The 18,266-nt window shown below is 45.1% G+C and overlaps 1 protein-coding gene across 5 annotated transcripts in view; it reads right to left on the bottom strand.

The window, feature by feature from the left end:
• Positions 1–18,266, bottom strand: part of Csgalnact1 (chondroitin sulfate N-acetylgalactosaminyltransferase 1) — a 305,396-nt gene that overhangs the window by 258,400 nt on the left and 28,730 nt on the right. The gene's annotated exons all lie outside the window — the stretch shown is intronic.

Here is an 18,266-nt window from a genome sequence, read left to right as displayed (position 1 = left end):
TAGTGCAGTTCTCCTGGGAGTGAGTTGGCTCACGTGGGAGGGGGTCAGTGACCGCGAGAGCAGTTGTGATAAATGCAAATTCAGCTTCCTGGGCTCTCTTTTGCTTCCTCTCTGACCATATGACCCCTTCGGCCCTGTCGCCATGTTAGGGCTCAGCACCAGTCCCTCAGCATGACCCTAGCAGATACTGGAGCCTTCCTCTTAGATGTCCCAGCCTCTGGAACCATGAGCCAAGATAAACCTCTTTTCTCTACGAATGACCCAGTCTGTGGTATTCTATTATTGCAACAGAAAACGGACTCAGACAGAAGCATCCTAGCAAATCCAGCATCCACAGGCCCCCCCACCCCTCAGGCACCACCCCCCCCCCCGCTTCACCTGGGCTGCCCATGGAGGTGAGATATTTTCATCTCTATCAGTCAGATCCTTTGAAACTGATCTACTGATTGATGACATCCCCAGACTTTAGGATCTCTCCCTGAAACTCACACGGGGTCTACCATGATTAGGGTGCATGGCAGCATCTGGAGGGAGGAAGGTCCCTCTCACAAGCCAACCAAGAGAAGTAAAGCCCAAAGCTCCAGCTCCTCAGCTAGGAAACCTGCTACCCACTGGCTCACAGCGAGCTGGGTAGGTCCCCAGCAGCAGCCGTGTGTGAACCTTTGCAATCAAAGTACCCAGTGATGATGAGCCAGAGGCCCAGCAGGGAGGCCCAAAAGAGAGGGCAGCGCATACAAGGAAAGAGGGCAGCAAGACTTCCTCCTCTGCACCTCCCCTTCCCGCCTCCATTCACACCCGCTGTTCTCTCCCTCCCTGGGAGATTTTTAAAAGGAAATCACAGAGGATCAGGAAAAAAGCATGGCTGTCCACACTGAGTGGAAGTTCACACATTAACAAAATTGCCCCGTGATGCAGGCATCCCTCTCAGGGTATGCCAAAAAAGGTACCAATTCCAGTCCCATCACGTGCCATGTAAGTGGTCATGGATGTGTTGTTAGCTGCTCTGTTTCCTCATCTGTGCAAGGTCAGACATGACCCCTAGGGAAGATCAGGTCAAAGTGTGGAAATGTACCTGAAGGACCTAAAAGCCGACTGTGGCTGTACCCATCATTATTATTATTATCTGGAGATACCGAGGGCAAGATCAGGAAGCAGTGTCAGGGCTGGATTCAAAGATATGCTTCCCTGCATTCGGATTCCAGGCTTGCAAAGAGTTAGGCCCATGTTTTCAGGAAAGACCTCAAGGTCTTAGAGGAAGGGCTTCACTTATGCTCGGTGGCCCATCACTGCATCTTGATATTACGACTCATTCTCACTTAACAGATATGTGTGCAGTTAGGGGTCCCCTCACGGTGGGAATCTGTTCCGAGAAGTGCATCATCAGGCAGTTTTGTCAATGTGTGAACTTCAGAGTGCACTTACACAAACTCAGGCGGCTACAACATCACTAGCCGACAAAACCTTAAGAGATCACCATCGTATATGCAGCTGTGGACTGAAACACTGGTATGTGATATAGGACTGTGTAGAGTATGCCAAGCACCGTCCTAGGCTCGAGGATTACAGTGATTGGAAATCAAGGTGCTGCCCTCCAGGGGCCTGGACTCTGGTAAGAGAAGGAGGAGACAATAAGAAAGCAATTTAACAAGTACTTTCGGATGACTCTGATGCTAGGAAGGGAGTAAACGGGGGCAGTGCAGAGTCATGTGAGTAATGAAGACAGTTTGAGATGGGCTGGTGAAGACAGGCCGCTATGAAGGAGTGTGGTCTGAACTAGAGACTCCAGGGTCCAGGAGCGGACAGCAAGTGCCCTGAGGCTGGGAAGCACCTTCTGAGCCCAAGAACCTAAGAGGCCAGGGCGGGCTGAATGCCGTATATCGGAGCTTCTCAACTGAGTGGTCAGTGCTCTCACCAGGACAACACGGGGACCTGCCTGACTTGAGTGTCCCCCTAGGATTCCAATGCAAATGTCCAGCAGGGCAGCCCCAGTGTGAGGAGTTCTCCAGGATGACCGGCTGTTTGATTGCACATCTTACAGATGAGTCTGCGGGTTGGGCTGGGCCTCCCATTTCCAAAGGTGCCTGAGAACGTGGGCTCCAGTCAGCAACCAGACCAAACACAGTCAAGGCTGGGTTAGGCCCCCGGTAGATGTAAATAACTAATTACCGCTTGTTCTCACTTCGCAGCTTGCAAGGAGGCAAGATAATGTGTGTAAAATATTTACTCCCCATAGGCTTGATTTTAATTCCTTAAGGAATCGTTCTAGGAAATATCCTTAATTAGCCGGCTTAATCCATATCCCTGGGAATTATCTGTGACTTCTGATTTTAAGTGTTCAAAACAAAAGACTCCAGAAAGTCGTAAATTAATTATAATTGTCTCTGTCATTCCATAAAATGCATAATTAAAAATTAACACAGCATGACTATATATGGGGAGTGAATGGGGTTTATCATCCATGTGTCAAGGAGTAATTACCAGCGGAGAGTCAGCTCGGGAAGGCTGCTGCAGTCATCTAGTTTATTTCACAGCACATATCATAAAGCAGTAAAATCGACTGTAAAAAGGATGGGTCCTCCAAAAGAAGTAGATCACCTTAACGATTATATGCTTGGTGACAGGGAGCACACCAAATTCTCCACAGTGGCTTCTTTGGAGGAGAGAGGAGAAGGAAGAGTCCATTTATCAGAAATATTTCATTCCTTTCACTCAAAAACAATCGGAAGTAAACATGACACAATGTTAATCTTTTGTAATTCTAGGAGTGGTACATGCCTGCCTAATGTGATTCTCTGTGCTTTTATGTATGGGGGGGGGGGACAGAAAAGATAACATGTTCGAAGGGTAAAAATCCTTCATTTAACACTTCTTGCATAATGTGTTAAATTGGGCAGAAACCCTATAATTACTCCTTCCCGTTACTGTTTGCTAGTTTCAGGGACGAAGCGCCTCAATTTATCATTAGCGTTTAGGCTGTTATATTAATGCACAAGAGCTAAGGAGGCAGTTCAATACCTCCCAGACTGTCTATTCCACAGTGCCCGCCTTGAATACTCGGAATCACCACCTGAAGCTTCTCTCTGAATTTGTTTTCCTAAAAGAACTTCCAGAAACAAAGATGAGTAAGACAGTCTGCCCCTTCTTGGAGAAAGATTGACGTAGGTTCTTGGCTCCACTGGATCCTTGAGGCTGTTTGAGAAATTTGGGGTCAACCTTTCCATATTTATTCCTTTTCTTCACTCATGCTGTCAATATAAGTACGTTTCAGAGGACAATATGACTGTGGGTTCTTATCTGCCTTTAAAGGATAATGCATAGTCCTTGTGGCTGAGTTGGGCCCCAAAGTCAGTCATCATCCAAAGTGAGAGCTGAGTTGTGCTGGGCGGGAGATGGTAACTTGCAAGTTTTAACACTGTTTTTCTTTTTTTTTTTTTTAATCTGCAAGTGTTTATCAGTCAATTTTACAGCAGTAGAAAATATTTCCCTCCTGCAGGAAAGTGGGGAGGGGAAAAACTAGAAATAAAAAGGCAGAGATTCTAACGAGTTTGACAATAAATTTGAGTGAGGAGGGTTCACATTCATGATGGAATATAGCAGGTCTAATCCCAGGTGCTCAGTGGCAGGAAGTGACATATTTCAACACCGTGGCTTCTATTTAAAGGAGCATCGCAAATATAACCTACCCATATTTGAAAGCTTTTATAGTATGAACCCCTAAATCAGCAATATTATCACATTTAAATGTTCAGATTTCTCAGAAGCTTAATTGCCAAGTGTGTCATAGGCTATAAAAAGAATGAACATGGAGGAGAAATAAAGCCCAGCACCCTGCAGACTCCTACAGCTGAGGAATGGAGTCCTGACTTGGCGTCTGCCATTGACGGTCCCCTACACGAGTAACCTGGATTCCAGACAGACAGGCGGCATGCCCACCACTTCCCTGCTTTTTCTCATAATGTTGATGGCTCTTCAAAACTAGACAAGGACCAATTAATAGTGTGTGGCATCTTCAACATACTAGGCATAACCAGGATGGTCACTTCCCAAATATCTTACCACACTGAGTCTTCCCAGTGCTGCAAAGGAAGCACCGTCCCTGTGTACAGATGAGGAACCTGCAGGCCCAGAAGTAATAAAGTGGAGAGTTCTGTGCAAGACTAGAACTTACACTCCTTCCTGTGTTCTCTACCACCTTCCCAGGAACAGGAAGAGGATGGATATGCCTGGAGAGTTCAGCTGCCTGAACTAGGGGACCAAGAAAAGGACATAATGACAGAACATAATGATTATGTTTGATTAGCACATAATAACTGCAATACTTATGGGGTATAGTGTGATGTGTTAACATATATGAACATTTTCTAATGATCAAATAAGGTAATTAGTATGTATCCATCATCTCATACATTCATCATTTCTTTGTGGAGAGAACATTCAAAATCCTCTCTTCCAACTCCGTGAAATATTCAGCCCTTTATCATTAACCACTGTCAGCCTGCTGTGCAGTAGCACACCAGAACTTAGCTGTAACCAGAACCCCTGGCCAACCTTGCCCACTCCCTCCTCTCCAGAGCTCTCCCCAGCCTCTGGTAACCACATTCTACTCTCAGCTTCTGTGAGATGGACTTCTTTAGATTCCACACATGAGCAATCAGGCAGTGCTTGTCTTTCTGTGCCTGGCTTATTTCATTTAACACAATGTCCGCCAGGCTCATCCATGTTGCTGCAAATGGCAGGGTTATTCTATTTTATAAATGCACTACATTTTCTTTATCCATTCATCTGCTGGTGGACACTGAGGTTGATTCCACACCTGGGCTCTCGTGAATCATGCAGCAGTAAACACAGGAATGCAGATGTTTCTTCAACATACTGATTTCTTTTCCTCTAGATATCTGCAACCTACAGGGCTGACCTCTAGTCACCAGTACTTTGTTCCTGAAATTCACTCTGCTGGTTCTCCAAGGGCCCAAGTGACCTTGTAGCACTTGCTAGGTTTCTGCCAAACTCAGCACATCCTCAAGACAGTCCTACAAACTTCTTCCTCCTCCCCACCAGTTCTCTGCCCTCCAGTGACCGCCATCGAGCACAATCATTGCATTTCTTAAAATCGCCTTCCTGGTCCAAATAGCACCAAAACCAGACCAAATCAAATTGCACAGATGGGCAACCTCACCATCTTACTAAAGACAGGTGACCATCTCACTGAGGTGCCCACAGGCATAGACAGTAACACAGAGGGGATATCCAAAACTGCAGAAGACTATAACAAACCCAATAACTTCCACAGACTAATGTAATGGCTTCCGGAATGTTCAAAAACATGGCTGCAAGGAAGAAGGGTTACAATACGGTCCTCAAAAAAAAAAAAAAAAATATATATATATATATATATATATATCTATCTCCAAGAAACAGCCTGGAATGTTCTCTTTCCCTATCTCATCTTTTTTCAGGAAAGCTGGCCTGATTAGTCTCCGCCCACTCAGATAGCAACTTTATCCTGTTTCCCCTGAAGACCCAGATAATGGTTTGTGCTCCATCAGGGGTTCTAAATCATTTCACAAGGAAATGCCTCTGGGCTCGGGGAAGGGTACAGAGAGCGGCTGGACAATTTCCGCCTTTAGGAAGGTGGGGCAAATCAAAACATAACTTATTTGAGGAGCATGAACGAGGGCATCTGGGGAAGGGAAGGTCGTGAAGCCATTGGGAGGAGACAACATCACAGGGACCTGAGACTCCTCCCTGGATTTCTCTAGAAGAAACTTTTGTTAAGAGGCACAAAGACTTGGTAGGGGTTAGGAGATGAATTGTGTCTCACTCATCAGAAAAAAAAAAAAAGATGATTGAAATCTTGTCCCCCAGTAACTCGGAATGTGACCAGGTTTGGAAATTGATTCACGTCATTGCAGACGTGATTATGTGATCAGCGAAGACGTCCTACAGAAGCACGGTGAGTTCCTAAACCAATATGACTAATATTCTCATAAGAAGATGACCGTGTGAAGAGATAAAGAGAATGCCATGTGACAGTGACACTGTGGCTCCAGGTCTCAGGGGGCACACGGCCCTGAGGACACCCTGACTTCGATTCTAGCTCCAAAACTTCAAGATAATACATTTGTGTTGTCAGCCACAAAGTTTGTGATACAGGTCGACTATCCCTCATTTGAATGCTTGGGACACAAGTGTTTCAGGTTTCTGAAGATTTCTATAGGTGTTACCAGTCGAGCATTGCTCATCAGAAAATCCCAAATACTCCAATGTCTGAGCGTGAAACTCAAAAGGTTTTCTACTTTGGAGCATTCCTGATTTAGGGTTTTTCAGGATAGGGATGCTCAACCTGCCCATTGTCAGGGTAGCACTAAGAAACTAAGGGAATAGGGGAATGGAAGAAAGAGAAAAGCCCAATAGGGTGAAAGGAAGCCACAGAATACACTCAGAAAGTGCCTTTCTCTGCCCTCTGAGAAGCCACATCCTGCTTTGCTGACCAGGATGCAAGACCCTCGGAATGGGCTCCCTGCAACACTCTCCTCTCCACATCCAAAGGGTTCTCTGGCTTCACCTGCCTTTCTGTTTTCAAAAATACGAGCTGTTTCTCCTTTCACAGGCCAACCTTGCCTCCTGCACACTTTATCCGGATTAGTCCCCACTCCTTTCAGTATCTTGCCTGTTGGGTCACCCAGGGAAACTTCCCGCAGTTCTGCTTCCTTCCCCGCACCTGCCCCCTGTGGCCCTCTCCCCTTTTCCTTTTGACAGCAGCCTATGCCTCATTCCTCAGCTTTACCATTGCTCACAACTCAACCCTCTGTTCAACTGGCCTCTCCTGACCACTTTGCTGGAATCTTCTAGAAGGATTCTAAATTGACTGCCTGATCATGGACTCTCGGAACACTCTCATAGTCACTCTCCACACGTTCTCAGATCGCTTAGCACACATCCACCTTCTTCCTGCTTGAGATGCTCTCTGTGTCTGGTGCTTGGAAGGGTACACCTGCCTAGTTCTCCAACCGCACCCCTGAGGGCTCTTCCTCCGCTTCCTTTCTTGGCTCAGGATAACTAAGGTGTTCCTGCCTATGTATCCACTGTACTCCTATACACCTCTGTTTCAGCATTTGTTCTTAGTTTTGCCCTAAGATTTACAATAAACGTCTTGAATTATTCAGACTTTACTTCTGAACATTATTGCAGTGCTCCACATGCACTAAGAACTTTATAATTGTATATTCCCAATTCCTCAGCGGGAATATACCTTTCTGCTAGGTAAGAATACCTTTTACCTTTAAGTTTGGTAAGAAATACACAATGCATTGCAGCTCTTTCTGCTTTGGACAATGTTCTCTTTCGTTGTAATTAAAAATAGGGAAAATGGAACTTTGTTTTGCCTTCATTTTTTCCCATTCCAGTGCTCTTCATGTCTTTGCATAGATTCAAGAATCTGTCTGGTATCATAATTCTGCCTAAGGAATTTCCTTTAATATTCCTCATAGAGTAAATCTATTGGCAATGGATTTCTAGTTTGGTTTGAGAAAATCTTTATTTCTCTTTCATTTTTTAAATAGATTTATTTTTCTACTGGAGACAGAATTCTAGGTTGACGGCTCTCTTCTTTTAGAACATTAAAAATGTCACTCTGCTGCGTTCTCACTTGTATAGCTTCTGAAGGAAGGTCTGCCATAATTCTTACTTTTGTTCCTCTGTAATGTGTGGCTTATTTTTTTCTCTGATTGCCTTTAAGATTCTCTCTTTTTCTTTTGTTTGCAACTATTTAACTTTGTTATATTTATCCTGCCTGATATTTTCTGGGTTTCTTGAACATGTGATTTAGTGTCTGTCATTAATTTGGGGAATTTGTTCAGCTACTTTCTTCAAAGATTTTTTTTATCCCATTCCCTCTCTCTCTCTCTCCCTCCCTCCCTCCCTCCCCCCCCCCCCCGCCCCTTTCTCTCTCTCATCTCTTTCTGGTATTCCAGTAAAGTGTATGTGAGATGGATATCCCAGAGCTCTTACAAGTTCTGCTTCATTCTTGTTGTCTGCCCCACCCCCAACACAATTCTTTGTGTTTCAGTCTGGGAAATTTCTATTGATCCATCTGACCTTGCATATTGCCCATGTGTTGCATTAAAGCTTTGAATCTATTTAATCATAGTTATGCTAAACTCCCCATCAGATAGTGCCTACATGTCACATGAGTCTGGTTTAAATAATTGCTTTGTCTCCTGGGTTGGGTTTGGTTCTGTTTTAGTACTGGGGAATGGATTGAATCCCGGGGCATTCTACCACTGGGTTACATCCCCAGCCCTTTTTAGTTTTTATTTTGAGGCAAGGTCTCACTAAATTGCTTAGAGTTCTGCTAAGTTCTGAAGCTGGCCTTGAACTTGCAATCCTCCTGCCTTGGCCTCCCACATCACTGGGATTACAGGTATGTACCCCCATGCTGGGCTCTCTCTTCTTTTCATATGCTTAGCAATTTTTCACTGAAAGTACCAGAGAGATTAGGTAAAAAATAAGAAGGCCTGGAGTTTTTTTGTTGCCATGGTTACCCTCAGTGTCCTATAGACCTTATAGTCCTCTCATAATCTGGTTGTTCAGGGCCCTGAGTCATATGCAAATAGTCCATTGTCAGAGTCTGTCTGTTTCCATGACTGCTATACCTTCAGCCTTAAGTTTCATACCAGCCCCAGAGAAGCTCTGCCTCTTGCAAATTACTTGCTACTCCATGCTGGTCACCCTGGTTGTGAGGAAGAGAGCTAGAGAGTGTCCCTGGTGCTCTGATTAAGTCTAGGTTTGGGCAGTACTGCACCCTTGGAAGCAGGTGGTGGCTGCACTTCCCCCACTCCTGCCCTCCTGCCCTTCCCTCCAATAGACTCCTGACCGCTCTTTCTGTCCACCATGTCTCCACCCAGAAACCAAAATGCCTCTTCTCTTCACATTTTCATCCTATTCCAGCTATCAAGAATGACCTTCCTGCTTATCTCCAAGTATCAAAATCCATCTCAAAGATTCCACATGTGTCGCTAACACTCCTCACCCCATCCCCTCCCAGCGTGCACAGAGCTCTGCCTCTGCTAACTACTTAGCTCATCCTTTCTGGCAGGTAGTACATTCCTAAATAAGTCTTATCTTGCCCAGTAGAGTATGAGGTCTTCCAAGGGTGGCAGTCTTGGCTTATTACTACGTATTTGTTCTATAATGCTTATCTCACATCTCAAGCAAAACCATTTATTCTATCAAAATCTAGTACAAACATTTTCCTGTTTTCCAAACACACGTGCCCCTTTTACACTTTCTTAGACTCTGCTCCAACCTCCAAGTGCAAAAATAGCACAGAAGGTTAAGGCTCACCCTGTCCCTCTCTGCCATTTGTCAGAACACAGTCGTGATTATATAGGATTAAGAGTCAGGGGTCCTCAGTTCTCTCTGTGGCCTTGTGTAAATCACTTACATGTCCAAGCCTCCCTGGGAGTAAAGAGCGGAAGGACTGATACTTAATTCACAGGATTTCTGTAAAGATTAAATGAGATAATACATGTGATAAGCACTATGCAGTTTTTTTAAATATATATTATCATTTGGGAAAATAATTGCTTTTGGCAGAGAGGAGTGGGATTAACTTTTACTGAGTCCCAGGCACAATGATCAGTGCTTTGGCATTCTCTACCTGATTTCAAACTCACACCTTAAAAGGTATACGTATTGCTATTAACCTTGTGTGACAGGGAGGCACAAATCTGTCACTGTGGATGGGACCTATATAGCAATGGACTGTTACTTTCTTCTCTTGACCAGAGAAAATATCTTCTGCGGGGTTAGAGACACCAGAGCTGTACAAAAAGGTTGCTGAGGGAGGTGACAGCTGAGTGACCTTCTGATCCTGCAGCTTCCCGCCAGGCTGGTGTGTGAGCTTTATGGGTTTTGACTAACGCACATGTTATGGATTCACCACGGCAAAGAGCAGCTACACTACTCCAAACGTTCCCCTGTGCTGACCCTTCTTAAGATGATACTGAATGGCTCACAGGCCTGACTCAGGTCCCTGGTCCCCAGAACCCAGTTCCTTATGTCCCTGACAGACTCAGTTAACAGCCACAGGTTGGCTGTGACGGCAAATGCACACCTTATTCCTGTGGGCTGTTTCCTTTAAACCAGAGACAACTTCTAGTTCCTCCCACTTGACCCCTAGTCTAGTCTCACCTTGGGCACTACTGTGAGGCAGTCCCCAAGTATCCCTGGGACCCAGCAGCCCTCCTCGTGCCCATTGCCCATCTGGCAGCACTACTGCCCACTGCAGGGCTGCAGCAGGAGAGGTGGAGCCCCCACAGACCTTCCCCTTGGTGTTCAGGTCCAAAACAACGAGCTTTCTATTTCTTAGCCATTTTCCTGTTTATAACATCCAGGACAAAAGCTGAGGTTAACCCCAATTTGCACAGTTGCTATGTTGCCCCAACAGAACAAATGCACAGCGTGTGCGTTTGGATTGTTTAGTGATCTAGTTGAACACACTCTCTCCTCTTTTTTTCTTGTTGTCAGTGTACTGTTCCTATTTGACATGGGGACTGATAACTATTATAGATGATGTTTTGCCATCAGGAGCACTTAATACTTTCAAAAAAACACTGCTTTGCTCATGGGGTTTCTTGGCCCCCACAACGTTCTGTTGTTTACCTGATAAGATCCAGACCATTCAGTCCTCTCCAAATGCACCCCTACTGTCCCCCAGGACTCTTCTTAACCCCGCTCTGGCCAAACAGAACTTATTTCCACCCACAACTATCCCTGCCTCTTCTGTAAATGTCAATCATCCCTGAACCCCTCCCAGACCTCTGTGTACAGGAATGAACTTCTTGCTCACTCCAGTTCCTCATACCCAAGCCATTCTCAGCTATTATCAGCCCTTGGCTCTGCCCACAAGATCTCTCTGAGTCGGGAAGAGTGGAGCATGGCTGGAGTCACTGTCTTTGCCCTGTGGACACTGTGCTGGGTCATGGATCCATCCCTTTACCTGCTGGTGGCTGAAAAGCAGAGAGCTAAATTCATAGCTTGCTTCTAGAACTGCAAAGGACTTCTTGGTATGCATTTTGTACGTTAACTTCAATTTTCACCCTGTTCACATCATAGTTTCCTACCTCGTTTTCTCTTTGACTTGCTTGTCTTTCTGACTTGTAATACATTTCTCTTGCTATGTTGCATGCATTTTGGGGGGTGGGGGAGAGCTGACAGTGACAGGAAGCTACACTCATTCCTGTCTGTGCCTGGCACAGAAAAACCCTGCACTCCCTGCAGGCAAGGTTGGCCAGAAGGGCAGGCTAATATTCATGATTACATTAAGAGGAGCTTGGAAGCAGAAACAGGTTCTTGAGGCTGCCCCTGCCCTAACCAACCAGGACTCAGGAGGTCCTTGGCCCTGGCTGCATCCCAAACAGGGAAGCCCTGCTGCTCACCCTGAAAGCCCTTATGAAGTCATTTCTGTGTGGGAGGGTGCCACCCAAGGCTGGTTGCCTACACCACATTTCCCTTTCTTCTTTACTGGTAGAACTCCATCTTTGCTTCAGGAGGCAAACAACACCTCACTTCCCCAGCTCCCCTGCAGCTAAGGGTGGTCAGGCAGCATACTTCTGGCCAGTGAGATAGGAACAGAAACCTCCCTTACTCTCCTAATAAAGGTGGAGCATCCTTCATCCAAAAACCTGAACTCTGAAATGCTCCAAAACCCTAAAACATTTTGACCCCTACCATATGCCACACGAGTGGAAAATTCCACACTTGACTTCACATGGCGGGTTGCATTCAAAACAGACACACAATACACAGTTTTTTCAGCATCCTCAAGAACAAAAAGGAACCTTTCAACCCTGTTCAGCTGCAGTATGTCTTTTCCGCATGCCCTCAGACAAATTCCCCCCAAGCAAGCACACCCACAAGGATAATAAAGTGGCACAGGCTGAGATCAACATACCAAAAAGCTCCCAGAGATGTTTCACACAGGCTCAAGACCTGGGTACAAGACTCACTGTCTTTTTTTTTTTTTTTCTTAGTCTCTATTGAGAATGTCAAAATATGCAAATATTCTAAACTCCAAAAGAATCCCAAATCTGGAATACATCTAGTTCCAAGCATTTCAGATAAGGGACAGGCAACCTGTAATAAAGGGAGCACAGGAGGCTGGCCCACCTTGATCTCCTCATCTTCCTTCTTGCCACCTGTAAGGTAGATATAATGGCAGAAGTACAAGAGTCATTTTGAAAAACCTAAGAATGATAAAGGAAACAGAGCAGAGAGTTCAAGGATCCTGGGATGCTGGTGACATCAAAGAGATGGTACATGAGTCTGGGCCCTCACCCCTGCTCCTCTTCAAGGCAGGCAAAAAAATGAGCCCTTAAGTTTCCATCTAGTGTTTTAGGTTTTTTTTATTACACTCAGCAAACTTCAATCCCTTGTGATCATGGAGGTGATGTGCTTAATCATAAAAGAGATAAATGAGACATGATACCAGCCCTCCAATGGTTATTATCTATAAGGTAGGAAACTCAGGGGATAATCATAATCCCAGATGGAACGTAACAAGCACACGAGCCATGTCAAGACAGTCCAGAAGAAGGAAAAATGGATTCTAGCTAAAAGCATTTAAATTGGGCCACATCACACTAAAGCACCCCATTAATCCCACCAGCAAAGACTCTGTTCAGTCCAAGAAAATAAATCTCTATTGGTGGAACTGCACAAAGTGCACATCTTAGGGCATTCTGGTAAGCAGCAGCTCTCCTTCCCTGGACGAGGCCAAGGAGTGTGGATGGACCAGATGCAGGCATTGGGATCTCACTCAGATTCCCTCTTTCCTCCATCCACCTTGGAGAGGGTCCTAAATATGTGTTCTCAGCACCCAAAGAGGGAAGTCTCCCTCCTTTTCCAGGTGATCCTGGTGCTCTGGCTCATGCCCAAGAGACCCTGGCAAAGCAGCACCCCAGAAAAGGGCTTTGTTCACAGTTTCCAAGCCATCGTGACCCATCTCTCGGTGAGGCATCTGAGCCTGCCCCTTGCCCCAAATGGGCCCAGCAAGGTAGTATCAGCAGCCACATGCAGAGGCCTGGAGATCCACTCACCTCTCCTGGAGAAGCTGCATGCAGAACCAGGATGGCCAAGGAAACACACAAAGCACTTTAAAGCAATTTTCCCAGACCACAGTAGACCTGGGCAGTGAATATGGAGTCACCAGACATAGTCACCAAAGGGTGCCGCTGGCCCCCTTTCTCCCTGTGGGAACTCAGCCGCCCTGAAATGCTCCCTGTTGGGCTCTCCACACAGGGCTGACGTCAACAACCATGTGGAGGATTCTCTCTCACATCTTCCTCTCTAGTCCTGATCCTTCACCAGCAATCTCCAACACCTGCTCCAAGTGCCCACAGACCCCTTTCCCTCTTGCATTCCAAGTCACAGACTCACAAGGAACCCCAAACGAGAAGCCAAGCTTTGGGCTCCCCTACAGACTACAAAGCAGGCCACCTTGTGCTCTCAGCATCCTCCTGAGATATGTGCCACTTCCCTCTGGGACCTGGGATGAGACCGCCAGGCCAGGCACAGAGGCAATCCGTCAGGTATAATCCTCACCCTCCCTTCCAAAGCTGATGACCACCACTGACAGCCTCAGGACCACCTCCCTGTTAATCTTCTGTCGATAGGTCACTTGGTCCACGTTGCGGACAACATCCTGGAGACAGGGAAACTGGTCTCCAGATAAACCAGAGAAGCCCGAGTTCCCAGCTATAACTTCAAGCCCTCTGTCAAACTCGCTATACCTATAGAAGGATTCTGATCAACAAATGATGGAAATCACTGTTCTAGGAAATCAGTGACTATGAAAACATTTTACCTAAAATGCATGGGCTATGACTAGTAAGCAGGATTCTATGTTTGTCATCCAAAAGGTTAAATTTGAAAAGACAGCTATGTCTCTTCATCATATCACACAGCCGAAAAGTGACATACTTTACGCTGAAACCACATTTATGTCTAAGGAGGTGGACTATGGGTGCAAATTAATACATGCAGGTTGGCTTTGGATGTTTCTTTAACATAAAGTCAATATTGCCATGGATCATTAAATGTATTCCTTAGCATATTAATTTCTAAAGAAAAATTAATGGCTAGAAAAACAAATTCCCTGGTACAGCTAATGTAAAAATTCAAATCTAAAATGTTACAAGAGTAAAAATGTCTTCACTTGCTGCTACCAATACCTGGAATTTATTGCAAGAACAAGCAGAAATTTGGTATTGAAATTTTTTTTCTGTAGTTTAAAGCTGATTAATTGATTCTGGCTGAAGTTCCATTCAATGTCAGCATGTTGCTTATATTTCAAATTGGTTTAAAATGAGTATTTATTTATCTATGGGTTTTTTCCCCCTAATTAGATGAGAAAAGAACATAAAAACCAATAAGGCTCGAGGCTACACTGCCTGCCCTGGTAATGCTCTCTCCCCAGGAATCCAGAGTATCTGGCAGATAGAGCACCTTAATCAATATTTTATATAGGTAAATGAATTAATTACTCAATTATCTGCTTACAGTGTCTTATGATGCTGTTAGCTAATTAACATTGATAGCAGCTAAAATTTCATAGATGCTTACTTACTATGTGCCAGGTGTCCTAAAATGTAAGTATTCTACTCAATTTACAGATGAGAAAACTAAGGCCCAGCAAGGTCAAGACTAAGGTCAAGCAGGTATTAGGTGTCTGGCCCAAAACTGCCCTAGTGCTACCTGCATGTGGTCTTCCACCTTGGTGTCCGTAGGTGACCTCTAGAACAATGTGCAGATGGGAGCCTGTGCCCACCAGACACAAGCTGGCTGGCAGCCCCACAGGGGTCCTGGTGAGTTTGCCACAGTCCAGAGTCACTGGGGAGCACTGGCCCTGCACACTGAGCAATGCAGGGCCAGGGCTCAGAGAGGCTCAGATGAACCTGCTCACAGGGCTGGGTGCAACAAGTGCACTGATTCTTCTTTTGCCACGAGACATAACATCACAGGGGCATGTTCTCCCCACTTGCAAGATCTGCAACAGGGAAGCCAAGTAAATATCAGAACGTTGCTGGGGAAACCGGAACGCGGGCGGGTGCAACCATTTCACAGTCCCTTCAGAGCAGAGAGAATATTTAGATCTTATTATTGGCTGTCACTACCTGCCACCAACTTCTACTCTGGGGACAAAGATTAGATGTGCAATTCCAACGTCTTTCTGTCTGAAGCTTTTCCTTTTCAGTCAACTCTGCCTTACAGCACGCCTCCTCTATTTGCATAGCCCTTTAGTCAGTTACCCTCAAGCCCAAGGCCTGGGATTCCCTGTCTCTAAAGCAAGTGGTGTCCTGAGCTAAAATTTGAGATCAATCTTCTTTCCCTTATTTTCAAGTTCTTATGATTGGGTGACCTTTTGATATAAACCTAAAAAAACAAAAACAATATCATGTGTGTGTGTTTAACATTTTAAAGCATGCTCATGGAAAACAAGTGAACCCTTAACAACAAGAAGCAACAACAAAATTCTTTAGGTATGGATCATTATAAAGATGTAGTTATTACTTATGTTACTGAAAATGTCATGTCATCTTTTGCCTATTTGAATGTCAGCTACTATTCTGGGAAAAAAAAAAGGAATAAATAAATATTTATCTCAATTTTCAAGAGAAGGTGCCTTTGTTATTTCTCAAGCTAGCAAGAGCAGGCAAGTATTTCTCTGGTCTGAACTCCTAGAATGACCACTAATGAATGGATGCTGTTGGTAAATGGGGAAGAAAACAGGTCACCAATTTGTTTCTCAGTACAGAGGTCTTTGCTAGCTCCTCTGACACTGTGACTTTTTATCTTTTTTTAAAAAAAGTATGTCCTTTGATAAGCTCATGATTAAGTTTAATGATACACATGCACCATTGAATGATACTGTGCATGAAAAAATTCTAAGAACACTCTGGAAAATTCAAGTGGTTGTAGGCCTCATCCTAAATCCAGATGAAATATAAATAGCTGGTTTGAAATAGAAATCTGCCCCCATAGTCCATTCTTAATCAAAGAGACTTATTTTTAAAGAGTAGGAGATTTTTTTTTTGTGTGTGTGTGTGTATCAATAGAAATAGAAATATTTTTGAGAAATGGGGCTTCCATTTCTAAAACCCTTAACATTTCCTGTCTCCTGAATAATATTTGTGCTTAAATTTGCCCCAAAGTAGGGTTCCTGCATAAATCCTCCATGCTGGTTTTTCAATTTCCAATAATCTGAGCAAGGGTTATCTAGGGAAACAAGGCTGCCACATCCAACAGCATGTTTGTATGAGTTTCCTACAGTTGCTGTAACAAATCACCATCAACTTGGTGATGTAAAAGAACAAAAAGCTAATAGCTTATATTTCTGAAGATCAGACATTCAAAATGGGTTCCATTGGGCTAAACTCAAGGCATGAGCAGAGCTGGATTCCTTCTGGGGGCTCAGAGGAGAATGCATTTCTTTGCCTTCTTTCTCAGTGTCAAGAGGTGGCCAGCATCCCTGGGGCTGCGGCTCCACCTCCATCTTCAAAGGCAGCCACGCTGGCCCAGCTTTCCTCAGGCTGCATCACTCTGGGCCTTGGCTTTCCTTGTCACTTCTCTTCCTGACTCTTTAAAGAAGCCTTGTGATTATGCCAGCCCCACCCAGATAACCCAGGGTAACGGCCCCGGGCAGCTCAAGGTTGCTGACTGCATCTTCTCTTGAAAGAGACCCTGTTGCCATGTCAAGTAACAGCTGACAGATGACAAGGACTGGGATGTGGCCGTCTCTGGGAGGCCATTCGTCTGCCTGTCACAACACTCTCAACTAAAAAAAAAGATGTGTTCACCAAATGCAATGAAGGTGAGTGAGATCCCAAATAAAACCACAAATAAAAATCTGGGCTGCCCAGGTAGGTGGGAGAGAGACAGCACTGTGTGCCCTTGACGCCCCCACATTCCCTTCTTCACCTGCTGAGGTACAGCTCTCCAGACCCACCCCCGCATTGGAAGTGGCCCTCGGCATCTCTCTGGTCCCTGATGCCTCTGATCATGTGTCCCTGGCTTCACTGTGGCAATCTGACTCATGAACACCCACTTCTGCCCACACCTCAATCTACCTACTTCTGATGGCTGCTGTTTGTCTTGAGCTTGATTTTATCCTTGCCTAATAAGCTACATCAGACCATAAATGAGGTCAGGGTCTTCCTCTGACAATCTGGGGAATTGCCTACTCATCTTTGGTGCAGAATGCCAAGGCATGAGCTGTGGTGCGCAGGGCAGGCCACCGTACGACTGAGAGAGATGGGTGAGTTCCAAAGTGCACGGCTATCGGCGTCAGGGACTGCTGCCTGCCTGAGGCATGGGGGGACCCCACGGTGGCTCTGGAAGGCAGCTTGATCAGTAAGATGGAGACCAAAACTTGCACCACACAACCTGAATATTTTTAAGATTTTAATTTTGGGGGGCAGTTTTAAGTTCACAGCAAAATTGAGAGGAAGATACAGAGATTTCCCATTTTTCCATTACCCCCACACATGCACCCCTCCCCCACTTCCAATGTCCCCAAGAGTTGCACATTTTTCACAACCAAAGAGGCTACATTGACACCTGATAATCAGCCAAAGTGCATAATTTATATTAAGGTTCAATCTCAGTGTTGCACATTATATGGGTTCTATGGTTCAGATAAGTGTTCCCCAAAAGTCTGTATATTAAAGACTGAGTCCCCATGCAATACTATTGAGAAGTGTGGTGTTCTTTTGTAAGTGGGGTATTTGTGGAACATCCTTAGGTTATTGGGGGAATGCCCTTGAAGGGGATAGGAGACCCTGGTATGTCTCTCCCTCTCTCTCTCTCTCTCTCTCTCTCTCTCTCTCTCTCTCTCTCTCTCTCTCTCTCTCTCTCTCTGCTTCCAGACTGATAAGGTGAAAGGTTTTGCTCCAGCCAACACACTTGCCATCACAGGCTGCCTTGCCTGAGGCAGGGACTGCTTGATCTTGGATTGGAACCTTCAAAACCACGAGTTAGAGAAATAATTTTTTCTTAGAAGTTAATTGCCTCGGGCATTTTGTTATAGGGACAGAAAGTTGACTAGTACAATGGGTTTGGACAAATGTACACTGACAGGCATCCATCATTTTAATACCATACAGAGTGATTTCTCTGCCTTAAAAATTCTTTCTTTTTTGAAGACCTAGATTTTTGCAAAAAACTCTGCGGCCATATTATCTGGGGAATGTGACCTTGAATTTCCC

The sequence above is a fragment of the Ictidomys tridecemlineatus genome, chromosome 14 (genome assembly GCF_052094955.1).
Source record: "Ictidomys tridecemlineatus isolate mIctTri1 chromosome 14, mIctTri1.hap1, whole genome shotgun sequence".
Taxonomy (NCBI): Eukaryota; Metazoa; Chordata; class Mammalia; order Rodentia; family Sciuridae; genus Ictidomys; species Ictidomys tridecemlineatus.
Note: the sequence above shows the minus strand (reverse complement) of the source record. Positions and strands in the feature narration are given on the sequence as shown.